The 21,812-nt window shown below is 33.4% G+C and overlaps 1 protein-coding gene across 1 annotated transcript in view; it reads left to right on the top strand.

The window, feature by feature from the left end:
• LOC145291107 (uncharacterized) overlaps positions 1 to 21,812 on the top strand; it is a 416,667-nt gene that overhangs the window by 13,163 nt on the left and 381,692 nt on the right. The gene's annotated exons all lie outside the window — the stretch shown is intronic.

The following is a 21,812-nucleotide window of genomic DNA, read 5'->3' as shown; positions in this document are numbered from 1 at the left end:
TTTTTGTTTTTTGTTGATTTTTTAAAAATATTTATTGGATGAATTTCTGTACAAAACATATCCAAGAACACTGTCAGACTTATAAATTAGCTTTGCGTGAAATTTACAAAAAAATAGGGTCAACCGTTTCGGAACCTATGAGGAACTCTCTGTCTGTCTGTCTGTCTGTCTCTCTTTCTCTCTCTCTTTCTCTCTCACAAAGTGACTTTATATAATAGTAGAGAATAATTTTGATAATTTTAATTCTATTTACTATTTAGTTGTTATTTGTAAACTGCAAATTGTTATATAATAAACTATGGGCCCAGACATTTGCAACACCACACACACACACACACACACACACACACACACACACACACACATATATATATATATATATATATATATATATATATATATATATAATGAACTTTGTCTGTGTGTCTGTATGTTTTTAAGTTTGTTCCCGAAAACTGTTGGACCGATTTTTAGGAAATTTCATATGAAGGCACTTTATGTGCCTGGCATGCTCTTAGATAGGTTTTGCATCGGAATGTCTTAGATAAGTATCGGTAATCGAAGTAATACGATGAAAAAATGAACAGGCGATTTGGGTCGAAGTTTACACCTTACACAGACTAACATCAAAAGTGCATTTGAGAAGTTTTATTACCACACAGCCGAAAGGTTCGACGTTTAAACTCAACAGTAGATTCTTTGATATGACAGAGACGCGTTCGAAATGAATGTTTCTATTTTGGAGCACAATTGGAGTATGATACTTGACTTTTTGCATTTTAAACTTTAAATGAAGGCATTATACATAACAATAATTTTATAAAATAAACAGTAGGTTTTCTACAGTGCAATATAGACTACACTGTATTGTGAAATAAGTCATAGCGAGTGGCATGCGAGTTTCCTCCTGGTGCACCACAATGGGTACCCAATTAAAGAAAACAATTGATTTGATTGAAAAATGGCCGATTTCGCCGATTTCAATGACAATAAAAATATGGGAGTGTGAAACATTCATCATTCAATCCCGGGTAACGTCGGGTCACCATGCTTGTATATATATATATATATATATATATATATATATATATATATATATATATATATATATATATATAGTGATATGGTGATATGTAGTAATAAGTAGTGAACTATAGTGATAAGTAGAGCGATAGGAGCCTTCTATCATGTCTGAAAGTGACAATGTTCAACGAGCGACATTGGAGATGCACCACTGTACAACGCATGCTCTCTACTTTATGACAATTTAGCCAAACACGCATGCGAAAAAAAACTTTCTTGTATTAGTTTAAATAAAAAAAACGACTTAACTTCGCTCACGCGATAATAGACCAGTCGTTATAGTGGCAGCATCGTTATCTTAAGATTGCACATTCGAGCCTAGATATCAGATATTTTTTTTCGATTTTAAAAGTATTTATGCCATTTTTACGTTCGTTTTATTTTTTTTAATTTTTCCATCACGTTCGCTGTTTTTTTTTTTTGTTTTCTCGATTAAAAAATAAGTTATATTTTAACAGGGTTATTACAGTCGCTTATTCTTTATTTTCCATTTTGTTTTGATTTCCCCCACACCTCACCACATCCGGGCAACGCCGGGTACCCCGCTAGTCTTTCAATGTATATCTCGATCGAACAAGAAGCTGAGAAATCGGACATGACCGAGAAGCCCATGGACAAAGACAGCTTTGAAGTCTCGATCCGTCGAATGGTATGTAAAGCTTCCGAGAACCATAAGATAAACATATACGGTTTCACCTGAGTGAACACGGCGTGCCATAAACTATGCATATATCGCATACGAGTCCAAGGCGAACTTTGTTAATAAAGGTTAGTTTATGGCAGCATAGTCTTCTTTTTACTCCGCCAAAAGTCTATATTCCAAATTCCATGATGTTCACCACCGCCTGATAATTACAGCTTGTTAAAAATAAACAATGCTGTTTTACTTACTAATGTAAATTCTGATCATCTTACAAGTTATTCCTTTAATTACGTTGACATTCATAAATTTTGGCAGCGCCTGTTTCGTAGTGCAAAATCATTCATTTGATTATCATATCGACCAATGAATCCATTCTGCCGTTAAGTCCTCGCAATAAATAGCAACTATCAATCAATTAAAATAAAATACATTTGCGCATGAGTATAAAATCTGTAATGCTCTATAATTACATTGAGCTTCACATATTAAGGATAATATAAAATATATATATATAATAAAAAAAACAAAACAACATATTTCCAAAGATATATATATATATATATATATATATATATATATATATATATATATATATATATATATATATATATGTATTAAGTTATAAAATATATATGGCGATTAAGCTACACTGAATATTCCGCGTTTCATCCACTCTAGGACTCTTAAGCCTGAAGAGTCCTAGAGTGGATGAAACGCGGAATATTCAGTGTAGCTTAATCGCCATATATATTTTATAAATTACAAACAAGCTCTACCTACGTATTGATTACTTTTGAAGTAAATACTTAAAGTTTTACGCATAAATTTATACTTTCGTATATTAATTTTATGTGAGTAAAGTAGTTACATATATGCACACACACACACACACACACACACACACACACACACACACACACACACACACACTCACACACACATATATATATGAAATAAAATGGAGGTGAAAGGACCTGAATACTCAACGTTTCGCCCGATTTATGCGGGCTTCTTCAAGAGGGATGGTCATTATATATATATATATATATATATATATATATATATATATATATATATAGTCAGAAAACACCCATACATATACACACACTTCTATATACATGTAGTTAAACATACACACATATATGCATAAATGTTTATGTAAATCTATAATATTTACAGATACAGAACCATTCATACTAAGTTAAATCAAATAGCTCAAAGTAAAGAACAAGGAACCAAGCCATTAATCCAATGAAGATCAATTTATTCAGATTAAAATACAGATGTAATATAGGTAAAATACTTATGAAAAGTACAAATAAAATACAGATAAAAATTCAGATGAAATACATGTAAAAATAAATAAAAATACAGATAAAAATACGAACAAAAATAACGAAACAATACAAATAAAAATACAAATAAAAATACAGATAACAAATTCAAATGAAATACAGATAAAAATATACAGAATACAGATAAAACAGAAATAAAATACAAATTAAGAATGGTGTCTTATAGGATAATATTAAAGTATATATTATTTTACTACAGCAATTTGGATTCACTAATTACTATTTTATTTTCATAAACTAGCAGGACCCGTTAACCGTTGTTGCCAGAGGACGCCAGCCCCCCTCGCCCCTTCACAAAAAGGTTAACTACGGTTGTTGTTGTTGTTGTTGTTGTTGTTGGCGACTACTACCGTCCCTGACCAATTGCGGACATTGGCTGCTGCTGCCAAAGTGAAATAATCTGGCTTTCACAGGGGATTAGTCCTGGCTCGGGGAAATAAATCGCAGGTACTGTTTGAATCTAAAAAAAAAAGGCAATTAAGGGAATGCGTGAATCAGTATGAATTTATCGATTACGAAAAATGGTTCATTAGAAAGAAATGGAAAGTAAAAACAGAAGTTTTAGAAGTTAGGGATTCTCACTGTATATTAACTGTTTAGAATGATCGAAATCAGTTGTAGCAGTCCTAGTTGTTTCCGTTTGTTGTTCAAGTCTTCCTCTTCTTTTCAACAATAGTATTAAATCAAATTCCAGTTTTATGTCGTCTTTTTTATCGTGTAAAACAAAACAATTACAACTTTTTCACTTCACTTCTTTAAGTATTGTCATGTTAAGAACGGCGTTTGTAATAGACATCCCAAACTCCCCATGTTAAGAACCGCCTTCGAAGTAGACAACACCCTAACTCACTTTTATTGGAGGAGGGGAATATGGAAAAAATTCCCCCAAATTTAACCGTGATAATCGGTATCAGCATACCCACCCGCAAATGCTATAAAAAAGAAAAAAATAAATAAATTGTGGGGTAGCAGTAGTAGATTTGTTTATCGCACATGCGTACAAACCTGCCAACCAGTGAATTACAGTGTATAATACAGGCCTTTTATATCTATAAGAACTTGTCTTCGCAAAATTTGAATGAGATTTTCTTAATCGGCATAGTCAAAACCCTAAAAAGTTGTCATTCTAAAGAAAATTGTGAAGGTGGATCTAATGTACAAATTTACGCCCCCCTCTAAAAGTTAACGTGTGTGCAATTTCGAGAATCAGTCCGGAAGAGAAAATTAAATAAAATACTCTACAGAATTCAAAATTGGTGAAAACACAAGTATATAACAAATAAATGTTTCTGTGTGATATGAAATTTACGTTAAAACTGCAGTTTCAATTGTCATGATTCCATGTGATGTTTCTTTGTGTTTTATTTCTGTGACAATTTCTATATATCCAGCTAGCGCCTATGAGTCATGCATCTTAGTCTCCGCATTCAAGGGTTTTCTTTAATATCTCAGCCGTTTACATTATTGTTATCCGTAGTATCTTCTCAGCCATCACTCTGATGCCAATGTTTCATTTTTCAAAATTTTTCGATATTGTTCATACGCCCCTACTATTAGTTGTGTTATCCTGACTACCTTCATCTTCCAGATCTCTTTGAGCTCCCTGGCCAGTTCCGCGTATTTGCTCAGTTTCTCTGTCTCATTGATCTTCACTCTGTAATCTGATGGGACGGCAAAGTTTACAATCTGGCAGGACTTTTCTTCCTTGTTAACTATTATGACGTCCGGTCTTCTTGCTTGATCGGGTTTATCCGTTTGGATATTTATGTCCCATAGGATTTTGTGACTTTCATTTTCAAGTACTGTTACCTGTTTGTGCTTGTACCATTTGTCAGTGTGTTCAAGATGCAATTGTCTGCATAATTACGAATGTAGTGTCTTCCTCACTTGATAGTTACTATTCTTAAATTCTTTTTGGTCTAGTTTGCTGCATTCGCTTATTATGTGGTTTATTGTTTCGTCTCTTTCTTCACAGAGTCTGCATTTGCTGTTTTCTTGTGTCTTGTCGATCCTTGCTTTGGTGTGATTGGTTCTAATTGCGTTATCCTGTGCGGCTATTATTAGGGATTCAGTTTCTCTGTTTAGGTTTCCTTTTTCTAGCCATGTCCAAGTGTTTTCATTATTCTCATTTTTTATCATCCTTATGAATGCCCGTGTAGTTGTTTCTCTTCCCATTTTTCTTTCTCGCCTTATCTCTCATCTCTTCTTTTTATGTCTTGTTTGTTTTTCAGTGTCTATTGCTGCGGTAATTATTATTTAGACGTTCTGCATTATGTATTTTTCTAATTCTTTTGTTTTTTGTGTGTGCCATTTTCACAATCTTCTGTACAAACCAGCCCTCTTTCTCCATCTTTCCTTTTCACAAAGAGTCGGTAAGTATCATCCTTTAGGTGCAGTGCATTGTGCATAGTCATAAGTTTCCTGGTCAAGATGCCTCAGTTATTCTTTGGTCCACCCTATAAACGTCGCAGAGAATCATACTAGTGACACTGACTATGTGTTTATACCTTTTATTAGGTTTCTACTATATAGTTTAGTTTCGAGGAGTTTTCTTGTTCGGGGGCATTTCTTCCTAATTTTCTCTTTCATTTCTGTTGCTTTGATAGTGTCTACTTCCAGACCCCCCCCCCAAAAAAAAAATATTTGCAGCTATCAAGTTCACCCAGTTCCCTCATCTTCTTTTGCTTGGGTAGTTCCATCCCTTCCGTTGCTTCCAGTTTTCCCCTTCTCATGATCAGCACTGTGCACTTTTCCATACCGAATTTCATTCGGATACCCTGACTGAAGATTCTGGTTGTATTTATTAGTGTTATTTCAAATGCGTTTAAAATTTTAAAGTCAAAATGCAATTTTAGAGTTCAATTAAATTATTTTAAGTCAGTCGTATCGATATTTACGTCTGTGTCGGTAAAAAGAGATAATTTCAGTTTTTAAGTTTAGTATATTATCATTGAATTTCATAATAGTTAGTTTCAGCAATGTATAGATAACAGAATCTCGAGTTAAATTTTTGTAATCTGATTTTTAAACAATGAAATATTCCAATATATATGTTTTAATATGTTTTTCATTGTTGAAAGTATGGAGATTATATTTTTGATGGGATTCTAAATAATTGAATTTAAGAAAATATTTATATCGTTGGTATTAGTATTCTTAGCATTAAAAGTGATATCATTAGTAATGCTGTTATTATCGTTATTACTGCTCTTAGTATTCAAATTACTATAAATGTTATTATTATTATTATTATTATTATTGCTGTTATTATTGCTATTATTTATAATATGGAGCTCAGCCGAGCAGTTGCCATGAAAATAAACAATTAAAAGAATCGTTTTGGCATCGGAAAATATATATAAATTTTTCCGATTCCGATTTTCCCGATTTTTTCCGATTCCCGATTCCGATTAATCGTCCCAACACTACTTGCTACGAAAAGTGACCATATGTTAGATTTAGGGAAGCATAAGCACATCCATCTTCGTCTATGTAAATCAAACGCGAAGTAACTCTCATAGATTAGTGGGGAAATAACTCTCATAGCTTTAATAAATAAGCTTACTTTAGGTTTTAAACGCAACTGTTGTCAGCTATTAATAATTGAAAATAAATTAAATATAAATTAAATGATACGTAAATTAAATAAACCAACTTTAAATAATATTTCTAAGCAGAACAATTAAAACGATTCTATTACAACAAATTGAGCTAATTATTAAAATATATTTTCTTTCATATAATATGCAAATAAGGTTACTCATTGAATGTAGTTTTCTTTTGAATAAATAGTATATATAGAAATCATGCTGGAATAGAAGTGTATATAAGTCCGTTTTCAGTATGCAACTTAATTTGTGAAACAGTGCACCTTTTGTACATATTAATTAAATTGTCAACAAACAGACATGAATACGGCTTTATTATAATAGATTATATTAAGCAATTTTAAAAAATTTCCAAGTGTTGTTCTGTTTTTATTCTTCGACGTGAAAACTTATTGCCACAATTTTGACACCCCATACATTTAAACGAAAATTATTCATATGAGTGTATGAGGGTCGTTCCAACAGTAATGTATCCTATTTTTTTAAACTTAAAAACTAAAACGTTGAAGAGCTACAAAAACGAGATTAGTATCATTAAAACGAGCGACCTTTTGCGCCCAATAATTTATTTTTCAACATAGTCACCACTATTTTCAATGCACTTTTGCGGGCCTCTTTTAATGCCTCGTTTGTAAAAGTTCGGGGCTTGCTTTGTAACTTACATCTCTGCTACTGCTCTTAAATCGACGAACCCATCTCCTAACTGTGCTGACATCAACTGCATCGCCTTCGTAAACGTTCAACAGGTGCTGATGAATGTTGATCGGTTCAATTTTTTTTTTCTGCATGAAGGAGGTTAATGACGCATCTCTGCTTCTGACGGACGTCATGACAGAGGTTGCTTTCTGAGAATCTCACTGCAATAGAGAGAGAAAGCTTTCAGGTTATGAATGCATAAATTCAGTCACCATAATCATGCAATTTAAAATCCTTTCTGATCCATTCGGGCGGAATAAAAAAAATAGGAGGCATTAATTTTGGATCGTCCGCATCCGTAACAAAGATTAATTTTGAAAGCAAACAAACCGTCTTACCCGGTACTTTTTTGTTTTTTCGTGTAAATGTTTCATAAATGTTTGTCATGACGTATGTTTATTATACCGCATAATCACGTTGAGACACCGGTTCCCGTTGGATCACCGAAGTTAAGCAACGTTGAGCCGGATCAGTACTAAAATGGGTGACAATTTGGGACTTCCAGGTGCTCTATGTGTTCTCCGCTTATTTCGGCATTGTTTTCAGTCGTCCTGCAGATTCAGGAGATGGGGTTGAGGATTGCGCGACGTTTGCCTCACAATTACACGCGCAGCTGCCAATCCTTTGTCTTTCGAGACTGAACGGAGGATCGATCGATATTTATTATTCTTTGAAATTTTAGCGATATTTAATATGATCTTCGAAGTTGATAGTTGATAGTCAACGTGATTTTACAAATATTAACATATCTGAAGTATGTTCGCTGATTTTGAATTATCGCATTCCTTATCCACTACACTTGCAAACACAATGACCCCACGTGATCACATACAAGTACAACCACATCTGAGCTTCAATCTAGGGTCCCCACTCGTCTAGCTACAACCACTACCAACTATTCCCCCCCTCCTCCACTCAAACTCTCTTGTTGTGGCTAAATCTAAACCAAAATTCCATGGAAAAGAGCTTCTTTCTTAGAACTGTCCGTATGTAGAACTCTGTTCTGCTGGCTTACTTTCCAGCTTACTGCAATATTGTTGTCTTCAAGTCCAATGTAATGAAACGATGATACATCTTTGAATAGATAATTTGTATTTTAACTCTTATATTTTTACGATCTAGCACTTTATTGATTTCTTTTCAACATACGCCGACGCGCTCTCATTTTCTCTCTCTCTCTCTCTTTCTCTCTCTCTCTCTCTCTCTCTCTCTCTCTCTCTCTCTCTCTCTCTCTCTATATATATATATATATATATATATATACACGGCAAAATCACGTTGACACACCGGTTCCCGCCAGATCACTAGGTATATCAGAATTTTTGTAGGAATTTTTGAAACCTCTAACACGAAACTGCGAATAAAATATAAAAAAAAACTCGTAATTTCTCCTTTAAAAGTGGGTTGTTGATTTTCTTTATGGATTATACTACCAAAATAAACTATTAAAGTTGTATAAAAAGCAATAGAAATTTTATTTTTTTATTTTTTAAAAAATAGTAATTAATTGAATTTTACAAGTTCGGTATTTTTTTCAATTTTTAAACTTAAAATCTATCAAAATTTTTCTATTGATTCTATTTTTACGATATTTTCAGGGTCAATGTGAAATTTTTTGCTCTTTCCAATAAACCGAATATAATAGTTTAGACAAACGTTTTTTTTAATTCACGCCCCCATTTTGAAATGTCCATTAAAAAGTAAATACTTAATTTACTCACCAAAGTTTTATATATCACAAATTGAAGATAAAAAATCAATAAATAATATATTCAAATTTAAAACAAAAAAAAAAGAAGTGTTTTTTTTTAGAAATTTACCTGTAAATTCCGAAGTTTAAAACCTATTTGTTTTTAAATCACGTTGATTTTTTTAAAAAATGAAACCTTGGTTCTTGCTCCTTTAATTGAAAAAAACATTAGGGTTTGAATTACATTTTTCGAGTAGTTATAAGCTTGGAAAGACAGGAGCGAATTATTCAATATTTTTCACGAAGTTTCTGACACACCTACCATATCACCGAAATTAAATACCGTTGAGCCTGGTCAGTACCAGATGTGTGACCATTTGGGAAGGTTAGGCACTGTATGTACTGCGCCGAGCCGTAGAAATTTTCAGGTTAGTATCTAGGGGCGTATTAATTCACTGTGAGAGACGCACCACCAGTCTTCGTTAAAAATGCATCTAGAAGGAAACTTTGATTTAAAAACATGCGGTATACTGTATACTCTGTCCTGTTGCAATCATCTGCACCGACAAAAGTTAGCAGTAATACCAAAAAGTGTGGCTGGTTCTACACGAAGCCTTCATCACTATAAACAAATCATCTGTGTGGATTTCCGAGCAACTTAGTTGTTGTGGCGGAATTCATACCTCGAAATCGACGGGAGAGAATCCATTGTATATATATATATATATATATATATATATATATATATATATATATATATATATATATATATATATATATATATATATATATATATATATATATATATATATTAAAGCACGTCTGATTGAACACGATGGAGTTATTCTTTTTTTCCAATCTTTCTGGATGTCTTTTTAATTTCGGCAGGCATGTTATATAAAATGGCGCCCAAAAGTTGTTGTTCGGCCATATTGTTCTCAAGCGCTGATGATAATCGGATGCACCGATAGAAAACGCTTGAGAAGAATATGGCCGAACAACAAGTTTTGGGCGCCATTTTATATAGTATGCCTGCTGAAATAAAAAAAAAAACGCTCGATAAATGGAAAAGATATCCAGAAAGGTTGGAAAAAAGAATAACTCCATCGTGTTCAATCAGACATGCTTGAATAATGACTCGCTTCCAATATATATATATATATATATATATATATATATATATATATATATATATATATATATATATATGCAAGTATATATATGTGTGTATGTATGTGTGTGTGTGTGTGTGTGTGTGTCTGAAAGATAGAGAGAGTGAAAGAGAGAGAGAGAGACATTGAGTTGTTATTTTTTTTAAATCTCAGAATGTATGCACACATTTTAATGATAAGACGGCGTCAAGATTAGTTTCAAACAGTCGTAAATGTTTTTTTTTTTCTCAAATTGGCTAAAGCTGTGCAGAAACAATTTAAATATTGACGAAAGCATCGATCCTTTATCGCGTTCTTCAGTCGCAGTGCGCCTATTTGAAGGATCGCGTTTTAAAATCCCGACAGAATCTGACCAGAAAATCTCGGGCCAACTGTAGTTTTCCTGTCGTTCAAGTTGTCGTTATCGACAACCGATCTATTGCTTTCGTTGTCATTCATCTCGCGGATCTCAATCGATAGATGCAGCCGATGATATGCAATGACACAACCATTATGACCGAAGTAAACCACAACTCAAATATTCTTGATTAAAAAAGACATATAAAAAACTACATAATTGTCTCTCTTATACGCCTGCATGCTTAGACTTGATTAGGCATGCCAATTCCTCTTTGCTTTACTGTCAGATATACGCATGTGCTTAATACAAATGGCTGCTGTTGACATACCTTATCAACTTTCAGTCACTTTCAGATCAGTTGGCGTTTTGCTTACTTAACACAATCGATTGGGTACACTGTTTGAAGAAAGGCCCTATCACAGTGATATCACTTGGCAGAAATCAACACGGAGAGGTTCACGATTTAACCCCTTGTTAGTAAATTCTTATTAAAAATAGATATGCAAGTTTTACATCGTTTATTTTCATCTATAACTGTCTCTACTCTATATTAGAACAGATAGAATGCAAAAGCAATTTCACGTTACTTACATTATGGAAGGATGGAATACTGTTGCCATATCTGGGCAGGAGCTGCTAAAAACAGCCTATCCTGCCTTGACAGAGTACAAAATACACTTCGTGGCTTAGTGGGGGATGCCCTTTTCTCTACCCTGCAACCTCTCTCCCACAGAAGAGACGTTGCGAGCCTATCCTTGTTTTATCATTATTTCCATGGCAGGTGATCGTCTGAACTCCAATCTCTGGTCCCCCCTCGCCAATCTTTCACGAAAAACACCCGTCTAGCTGAATCTACTGTGAAAAATATCCCCCACTCTATATCTGTGCCTAAATCAAAACGCGGATTCCATGAACAAAACTTCTTTCTTAGAACTGCACGCCTATAGAACTCTGTTCCGTCTGCCTGCTTCCCTCCGGACTACAACTTGGATGTCTTCAAGTCCAATGTTAACAGATTCCTAATGAACCGCCCCCTTAATCAAACACTTCATCAAATCTCCACACTAACGTAATGTACTTGCAATAACCCTTATCCCTGAGTGGCTTCCAGGCCTTGATAAACGGTGATCACTGTGTAAAAAAAAAAATGTATATAAAGAACGATCAAAATTAGAGTATCTTCCACTATTCAATAAAGACCAATGTGTTTTTATTTGTATACTAACTGGACGCCCGGCGTTGTCCGATTGTACAATACGCTTAAACATATTTTATTTTAAGCAGTTTGCGTATGAATTATTATAGAGCCAATCCTATATTGAGTATTATATATTACGAGGAATAATTTTCACAGTGGACTAATTATCAAAATAAATAAATAAATAAATAAAAAATAAATAAAAATAATAATGATGATGTCGTTCATCAAATTCCGTCTGTGTTTGTTTACAATATCAAGGCAGCTGATATTTGGGCTTTACGATCTTAAAAATAGTCTTTCTTCTCTTATAGATGAAAAAAAATACTTTTTACAGCAGAATATTTTTACGTTACACCGGCCAAGGTTACATCGGTGAAACATAAAATATTCCCCTGTAAAAATTATTTTTATCTATAAGAGAAGAAAGACTGTTTTTTTAAAGTTCGGATTTTTTCGATTTTCGATACTTATCGGGTGAATTTCTACACAAAACACATCTAAGAACACTGCCAGACATATACATTATCTTTGTATGAAATTTATAAAAGATAGGCTGTTACAATTCAAAAATTGTATGCTACATCACTTGTAAGCATTAAATTCCAATCGTTTTTATCAACGACACATTCTGTCTACTTAGTTATTATTGTAGTAGAGGTTCATTTGCTACAATATAAGATGCAAATGACGACGGCTGACTAATTATCGTTCTTTTATAATACTTCGGTCAGATGTTTTCCTCTGACGCATCATAAAAGCAATAAAACTTAAAATAGATAACTAAACACTATATTCATACATTTCGGAGGTCAAACTTAACACTACTTTCACTTATCGAACACTACAAATTAAATATCGCTTCGAGGCAATTATAACAAAAACCGTGGTAGCTAGTTGAATTACACGCACCCCCAAATACACAAGTTATAGCGCTACTTGGCCAACTTAACTGATTGTTGCAATCATATAATTATAGCAGATGTAATCTCCGACCGTCTTCAGATTTTCATTCCCCCAATGTTACGTTGTTAAAACATTGTTTGGTTAAATAGCAGTAAGAAACTTTGATCTAAATATTTACCAATATCAGTTAACAGTTAAAATGCGTGTAAAAAGAAAAGAGAGATAATTCTATACGACCTATGATTAGTTGGAACAGATCCAACTTAAGTTTGGTTTACATTTACTGAAAAAAATGCAAATTAATACATCATAATAACTACTAATAAATAACACGCGTATAATCAAGTAAGTAAAAATATTTAGATTAAAATTTATTCTTTCTATTTAACAAGATACAAGATATATGACAGAGTTTATAAAAATATATGTTTTATTTTTATTTTCTGAATCAAATAATGTAGCGACGTAACGTAGTTAAATTAACAATTTCTCGGGTAAATTCGATGCACTACAATAAAAACTTCCAACTTCATAACTCGAAACCTTTTCAAGTTGACTTGGACACGACGACATACGTAGCACACCTTCTTCCAACTCGTCGCCATTTTAGCTTTTCTTTCATTTTTTTTACATGACCGACCCTTTGAAGCATGCACACGTGCTAGCAAAGTAATTTGTGATTTTCCCTACATTCTCCCCTGATCTCATGATCACAAATAGGGCAGGGGCAGTATTCGTCTTTGTCAGGTACTTCTTCGAATCACTTCCTCGTTTCCATCTTCCTCATCACTACCGTCATCGCCACCTGTATGTTCCATCATCCTCTCTTCTGGTTCTGCAGGAAGTGTCTCTACGCTCATCCAAATGGACAGTAGGGGATGGGGATCAGAATCATCCTCAAATTTATATAATTTTCTTCATTGTCCTCTCTAGAAGTGTAATCCATGTTTAGTTTCGGAACAGTTTCCGATGGTTCGTTGTTCTACACAAGTCCTGGGAGGTGACTGGTTTGCAGTAGACAGTTCTCGAGTTGGAATCCACACAGAGCAAAAGATTCTTCCCGTGTTGAGACGGAAAAAACATATGCGAAATTGCTACAGAAAAGGTTTAATATTTATGGAGCAATTCTGGTTTCTGACTGATTGGTAGCAGAACGTGAATTAATTCGATTCGTCAGTTCCTAGCAGCATCGTTTATAAATAGAATCTTCCGACTGTGCGGGATCATATCCCATTATACACCAAAAATATTGTAGAATTAGAAGAGGCATAACAGGGGAGGACATATTTCACATGACCTGGGACACCATCAATTAACGTAGTCTGAGGACTTATTATTTTATATATTTGTCCGCTGCCAAATCTTGTAGTGCACCGAATATTCAGGGGTTTTACCCAAACACGGTCTCCCACTTTATACGAAGTGTCGACAACTCTAACCACTGATGGTGTGACGTCTATCTCTTTTATAAACTTGTGTCAACCCATGCACTTAGTTCATGTCCAACCACATGCCATTCGCCCTGGGCACAAATGTTTGCACATATTCTTATCAATGTTTCGGCCATCATTTGCTGGAGAGAATCGTCATCCATTATATCGTTCAATCCTTTTGTTACCGCAATTACTCCTCTTTTTAGTACTCCTGTTGCCGATTGAAGCCATCCACAGGCAGTTAAATGTCCTACTAATTTACTGCAAAGAAAAAATCATCAACACACAACATAACTCTAGAATCGAGCTCGCTTCGATTGTAAAGTATCACACTCCTCCAAGCTTAATACTTTTGTCGTTGGCCCCATCAAACGGTACAGATAACTTCTGTAAATCTGCTAAGTACACGTCACCTTGGGGTGAAGTTGCTGGCTAATGAACTGCAACAAAAGGATCCGTACCAAACGCTGTATGCAGGCTCTGCTTAATTTCACCTCTTTCATCCTCGAATTGGTGATATACTGCATTGGCCACCCCGATTAACTGTTGCTGGTTCTTTTATTTTGCACAGATGTGCGCAGCCTTCTCAACCCATTCGACGACAGACGGTAAAGCGGTAGATTCATCAAACTCTGGTATTAAACGAATGTCAAATCTGTCCATTTTTTTTAAATCACCATTTATCATAGCCGAAATAGCTTATGGTTAAACTAACAATTTCTCGGGAAAATTCGACATACTGCTGTCAAAACTTCCAACTCCACAACACTCTATTGTCAAAACTTTCAACTCCACAAGTCAACACTCTGTTGTCAGAACTTCCAACTCCAAAGTTCGACACTTTTTCAAGTTGACTTGCACACGACAACGTATGTAGCAAATCTTCTTCCAACTCGTCCCCTGTTCGCTTCACGCTGATGTTTTTATTCACCCGTTTCGTTTGCATATAAACGACGGCAGTCTGTGTTACTCACGTGATCATCAACCATAAAATAAACTGTGTGTTGTTATTTTAGCCTTTCTTGCCTTTTTTTTTTTTACACAATCGACCTTTTGAAGCACGCACACATGCTAGCAAAGTCAGGTGTTATTTTTCTTCTACGCAGAAGGGAAATCAGCACGATATGACTTAATTTGGGCAGATTTCAACGAATCATAATTCACATAGAGTGATCTCCCTTTGTTTTACACACATTCCTAATCTTCAATCGATGCTGATGTATTTAGATTTTATTTTATTTCGTTTATTTAACAAAATATAAGATACTTGGCAGCATTTTTTTTTACTTGTTTTTCATACTAGAGTTATGAATAATTAACCACACGCACACACACACACACATACACACACACACACACACACACAAAATAACTACTACATTAACTTACAATACATGTGGAATTCAGGAATCTGTTATGTCTCAGTGCAAAACTTTCATATAGGTCCCCGAGTTCGCCAAAATGATTCCCATGTTCAACTAAAAGATTCTCAATTTCGACAAGATTAGTAAAATTGAAAATCAAACTTTCATTCTATCCTTTAAAGCAACTTTATTGAGTTGTCCTCGTTAACATGGAAATAAAAGTTGAATGAAAGTGAAGAGAGTAGTAAATTAATATCTACTATAATTACGGGCGAAAACAAAAACGTTAGAAAATCCATGTGGTGTTAAATAAAGGTCTCGTTAATACAGAAGAGAACCGAGTTTGTAGAAATGGAACCCTCCTCACTCATTCCAATGCACTGAGTAACAGTCTTATAACGTCACCTGCTTGCTGTCTGTACAGCAAAACTCCCCCACTCTTCCAAGCGACCTGCTTTTATATTACATTCATCCACGTGAATCTCGCGTGACCTCGCAAGATCACATGAGACCGTTTCTGTTAAATATCGCAGACGCCATCTTGGTTTCTTTTTTTCTGTCCAACATGCATGACAGACAGATACGTGGGCGCTTCACAGGTAGATCGTTTGTATTTTCGTTTCTATTTTTCACATAGAGTTCATAAGTGAAGAACGGACGAATATCATGGGGGCTTGAAAAAAAGCGCCGTTGAATGTCTATGGTTTTCTGACCGGAAAGAGAAAGTCTAGTTGACACTCCTTTTTATCAACTTTGGTCGTGTACTCAGCTCACCTGAGAGATGGTCCCTAATTAGGTATGCCTGAAGGAAAGTTAATTGCTTGCACTAATCAGCTCGATGTAGTTGTATTGTTGTCGTTGAAGAAGGATGGATATTAAATCGGCCTAAATGTTGTGAATACAACAATTTAGATGAGAATAGTAGTTTTAATATTGTAAATAATACACAACGAGTTAGTTAATAATTTTAATTAGAATTTTACTTTACAATGAACATTCTAACGTAAAAGATCAGAATGATAGCTTTCCTGAATTGTTACGAAACGGATTTTATAAGCTGCGAAAATCATCGTCGTGTGATATAATAATTGCAAAAAAGCGAACACCAATCTTTTTGATGGCTTTACTCACGACAATGGAATTGTTTGGGTATAAAATTGTGTTCAAGCTCAATTCTGTTCGTAGGAAATGCGTGAAAGTTTAGTCGATGAAAAAGTAGGAAGAAAATCATAGCTTTTGTAGCAAATGACGGTTGTGTAAATTTCATTGTGGAAAAAGGAGTTTTGCTTGCTGGATTTGGTGAATGTTATTCTTCTTCTTGTTGAGTGAATCGAACTTCTGAACAGATCGCAGGATTGTCTAGCATGCGTTGCGTCCTGCTCAATGGTCGTAGTTCTTCATTTTTACCTGCAACACTGCATGTTTTATCGTCGACACCTAGAGCAGCAAATCCCAGTGTTTTCAAGCAAAGTCGAGAAGGTCTAGCGGAGAACTCACAAAGAAATGACAGTTACACATGCACAGAACGCAATGTTATTCCCAATCCATGAATATGCAGTTCATCGTCTGACATGTCCATACTTGTTACATGCAGAGGCAAAGATGAAGAGAGGAAAAAGGATCATGATGTTGATTCCTGATATCTGCTAGATACATAGCTCTAATACTACCGTGTTGTCTTTCCCCTTACTAATAGTGGTAAGGGAGGGTATGACTTTAAGTGGTGATGGTGGTGATTTTCTTGATGTCCAAAGTGTGTGTAGTGTTGTAAATGAATGAAGACGTAAAACAAAACCTATTTCCAAGGCTTTATTGAACAAAATTCACAAGAGAGAAAGAACTTAGTCTTTTACCGAAAAAGGAATACGTGCAAAGTCACGTGACAAGAAACTGAATTTGCATATCTTTTTTTTAACAGTAAGAACAAAATAATTTGAATGAAAATATAACATGTGAAAGTAATCAATGTGTTTTTATTGACCTCAACACAAAGGTAAACATGAACGGCAAAGGTTATGAACTCATGCGCAACAAATCACAATGAAAAACTATACAATAATTTGCTTAAGGCTTTTCTAGCTAGTACGTACGTTATCATTATGTTCCACACACATTAAGAAAATGAGATTGACCGATCAACAAATACAGTTCATACACTATCATATGAATTAAATGATTCTATCGTTGGTATTTGTTTCCTCGATTTCTTTTCTGTCAGAATTTTTTCTAGAAAGAAATCGGGTACCTAAAGGGGAGGTGGTCTACGTGAAGCCTGCCAACACCATGAAAGTGTTTATGTGCAACGATCTGTATTCGAACTTGCCACATCCAGGTCGTCAGTCCGTGTCGTTAATCATTTAGCCATTATCACACTCTAGTAAAGAGACCGATCAGTGATTAATCTGATGTCGCTAAGATAAAACAATCCGATTTTATTCACTTTAAAATGAATTGTTCCAAAATAAAGTTATGTCGCCTCGTCGACTAAAACCAAGACCGTCTTAAAAGACAAGATGGCCGGTGGGCAAAAATAATTTAATCTGCTGACGTCATCACGGATAGTCCTTACCGGTGACACCGGTAATCACCAGTAGGCACTCGTAACGTCTTGGAGTCAGTGTAATATTTCTTTTTTTTATTAAAATGCCTTCACGGTGCATCGTTCCAAATTGCTGAGGAAATTATCATAAAGGACCAAAAAGTGACAGTATTTTCATTTCCGAAAGATAAAGAATTATAATGCAGTAAAAAAAAAAAAGATTTTACACCATCTCCATTCAGCAAAGTAAGTTTTAACGTTCTCCCCCCCTGTATTTAACACGATGTAACTATAATTTAATTCAATATTATCATCCTAAATTTTTTACCATTCAAAAGAAGCTTCAAATAAATTGCTAATATTAAAAATTTTTTTTTACAGCATACAAAACTAATGAAAATGCGAGACAACATCGATTCTTTAAAACACGTGTTTTAAAAATCTAGCAAAAATTAATTTTCCTGAAATTTTTCAATATTTAAAAATAAATTATGCCGGCTGATAAAATTTTTAAACTTTTTTTTAAAGCTAGAAAGATAAAATTTAAAAATACACACACACACACACACACACACACACACACACACACACACACACACACACACACACACACATATATATATATATATATATATGAAACTAAACTAAAAAAAAAAAACGCGCGTTCACTCGTGGTCTTTTCATTTCATTTCATTAACGTAATTGGGTTTGTATTACTGTACACATAGATTCGAAAAAATTGTCAAAAAACAAATATATGACAAATAAATGTTATCAAAGGCAAGATAAGTTACTTTTCTACCAAATATTTTTCGTGTTTTTATTCAATGTAACATGTTTATTCAGTTCGAAAAACATAGTGTTTACCGATGTATTTGATGGTGTCTGATTCTCTCTTTAACACGGTAAGTTTGGGATAAGGTGTTATATATAAAAAACTATACAACATACTATTAAAAACCCGCCGAATATATGTCAACCGATGTCACGGTAACATATTGAGCGAGGTTTTAACAGTATTTTATCCGGTTTTGTATTTATAACACCTTTTCCCAAACTTACCGTGTTAAAGAGAGAATCAGACGCCATCTGGAATTTTCGAATACATCGGTAAACACTGTTTTTCGAGCTGAATAAACATGTTACATTGAATAAAAACACGAAAAATACATCCAGTTTATAGAAACGTAACGGGTTTGTATTACTGTACACATAGATTCGAAAAAGTTGTCAAAAAACAAATATATAACAAATAAATGTTATCAAAGGCAAGATAAGTTACTTTTCTACCAAACTGGATGTATTTTTCGTGTTTTTATTCAATGTAACATGTTTATTCATCTCGAAAACCATACAGTGTTTACCGATGTATTGGAACATTCAAGATGGCGTCTGATTCTCTCTTTAACACGGTAAGTGTGGGAAAAGATGTTATAAATAAAAAACCGGATAAAATACTGTTAAAAACTCGCTCAATATATGTTACCGTGACATAGGTTGACATATATTCGGCGGGTTTTTAATAGTATTTTGAATAGTTTTTTTATTTATAACACCTTTTTCCAAACTTACGGTGTTAAAGAGGGTGTGAGACGCCATCTTGAATTTTGGAATACATCGGTAAACACTGTATGTTTTTCGAGCTGAATAAACATGTTACATTGAATAAAAACACAAAAAATATATCCAGTTTGGCAGAAAAGTAACTTATCTTGCCTTTGATAACATTTATTTGTTATATATTTGTTTTTTTGACAACTTTTTCGAATCTATGTGTACAGTAATACAAACCCACGTATTTTAACAAACTGAAAATATGGATATAAAAAAATAATTTTGCATGTTATTTTTGTTATGTGGTGAAATAATCTTAAATAAGAAACATGATTTTTTCTTTAGGTTAATTATTTTTTTACTGTGCAATATTTCATGAATTTATTAAAAATATTGTTTTTGATTTTGAAAAAAATATTGTGGTTCATTTTGATTAAAAAATATTCATTTTGATTAAAAAATATTCATTTTGATTAAAAAATATTCATTTTGATTAAAAAATATTCATTTTGATTAAAAAAAATATTGTTCATTTTGATTAAAAAATATTCATTTTGATTAAAAAAAAGTTTAATTTTAATATTTGTTTATTGTCTTAACTCATATAAAATGTTTTGCTTGTGTTCTGCTTCAAATATTCATAATCTTACATGCATAATTTTCATTTAATTATATTAAATAAACTTCAAGTTTAGTTCAAATCAAATCGTGTTCCTTCACTTTTTAAAATGTAATTTATAAGTAATTAAAGAACGCTTTCTAATCTTTAAAATCTATAATACAACGAAATATTCAATTGCTTATAACACTTAAACAAATAACTTGTGTTTTTTTAAAAATTATTTTTTATTATTAATATTAGATGAGTTTCAGTATAAATCATCGTGTTCTTTCTTTATTTCTTTATTTTAATCCAATTTTGAAGTTTTGTAACGCTGTCTGTAAAAATTACTGTTCATTATTGACAGTCTAAGAGTTCCACATATCTTGCTTGTTGGGACCTCGGCGATGACGTCATTTTTTCAGCTGGCCGGCCATCTTTATAACGAAGGCCACGCTAAAACAACAGAATTCTAAATAAATACATTAAAAAAATGACATCTGTTTTATTGATTTAAAAATCAAATTTAGCTGACAATTATTTTTATCGTAAGAAGACAGAATATTCATTGTTTTAAAATATTTTTTGATACAATTTAAATAAATAGTTGGTTTTATTATTTATAATTATATTATTATATTAATATATAATAGTTGGTTTTATTATTTATAATTATATTATTATATTATTTATATTATATTAACTATTTTTTACGTAAGAGGAAAAATTATTTTTTGCTTAATACTATTGACTTTGTCGGACATTTGTTATTTCAAAGGAATATTATTATTAACAGATAAAATTATACAAATCGATGTTGAAAGCATCGAAGAATTTCTACATTAATAATTGTTATTTTTTGTTTGGTTTTTGATTTTATATGCTTTTCTTTTCTCTCTTGCTGACTGCTAACCCCCAAATACAAATAACCATTTGTAGTGTGGAGCTATTAGTTAGACACTTTTTATGGACTTTATACAAGAGGCAGAGACTAATGGTTTGTGTACTAACCTAGATAAGGTAATAATACTCCATATATGAATGAATCGTGGCTTTAAAATACCTAAAATTCTGAAAGGTGTAAGAAGTTTTCTAACCAGACAGCTAAATTTCTTAATATTGTCTTTCTTTTAGCATAAGTTATATTTAAAAATGCCATATTTATTTCAAACTATTTATTATTTTTTGTACTCATTAGTAGTGCTCACACAAGTCACAATCAGAGATTGCTGACTGACAACAACTGACGGTATTCCCTGGAGTATAGGTGACAACAAATCTTAGAGTTCCAGGATTATCTAACTTCTTTTGATAACCTTTGCAAATGAATTTGCATCATCGCAACGGCTGCTGCCATTGATTTTTCACTGGATATGACCATTGGTCATCACTGAAATTTGGGTGGCGATAAACCCCTCCAAGGTCTCAGTTTTCTTTGCATCTATCCCGTGAAGGTCTAATTAGTGCTTGTTCTCCTCGGTCTCGTTAATTTACGATTATACGGTTTCAATTTTCTAGGTTTCATGAGGTGTTCCTGCATCTTTCTTTTCACCTCCATTGCAATTTGCATACGGCCGGCTAGCGCTTGTAGCTCATGTGTATGAGTCTCTGCATTCAATATTTCAGACAT

The sequence above is a fragment of the Euprymna scolopes genome, chromosome 12, assembly GCF_053919585.1.
Source record: "Euprymna scolopes isolate OS-2025 chromosome 12, ASM5391958v1, whole genome shotgun sequence".
NCBI classification, from domain to species: domain Eukaryota; kingdom Metazoa; phylum Mollusca; class Cephalopoda; order Sepiida; family Sepiolidae; genus Euprymna; species Euprymna scolopes.
Note: the sequence above shows the minus strand (reverse complement) of the source record. Positions and strands in the feature narration are given on the sequence as shown.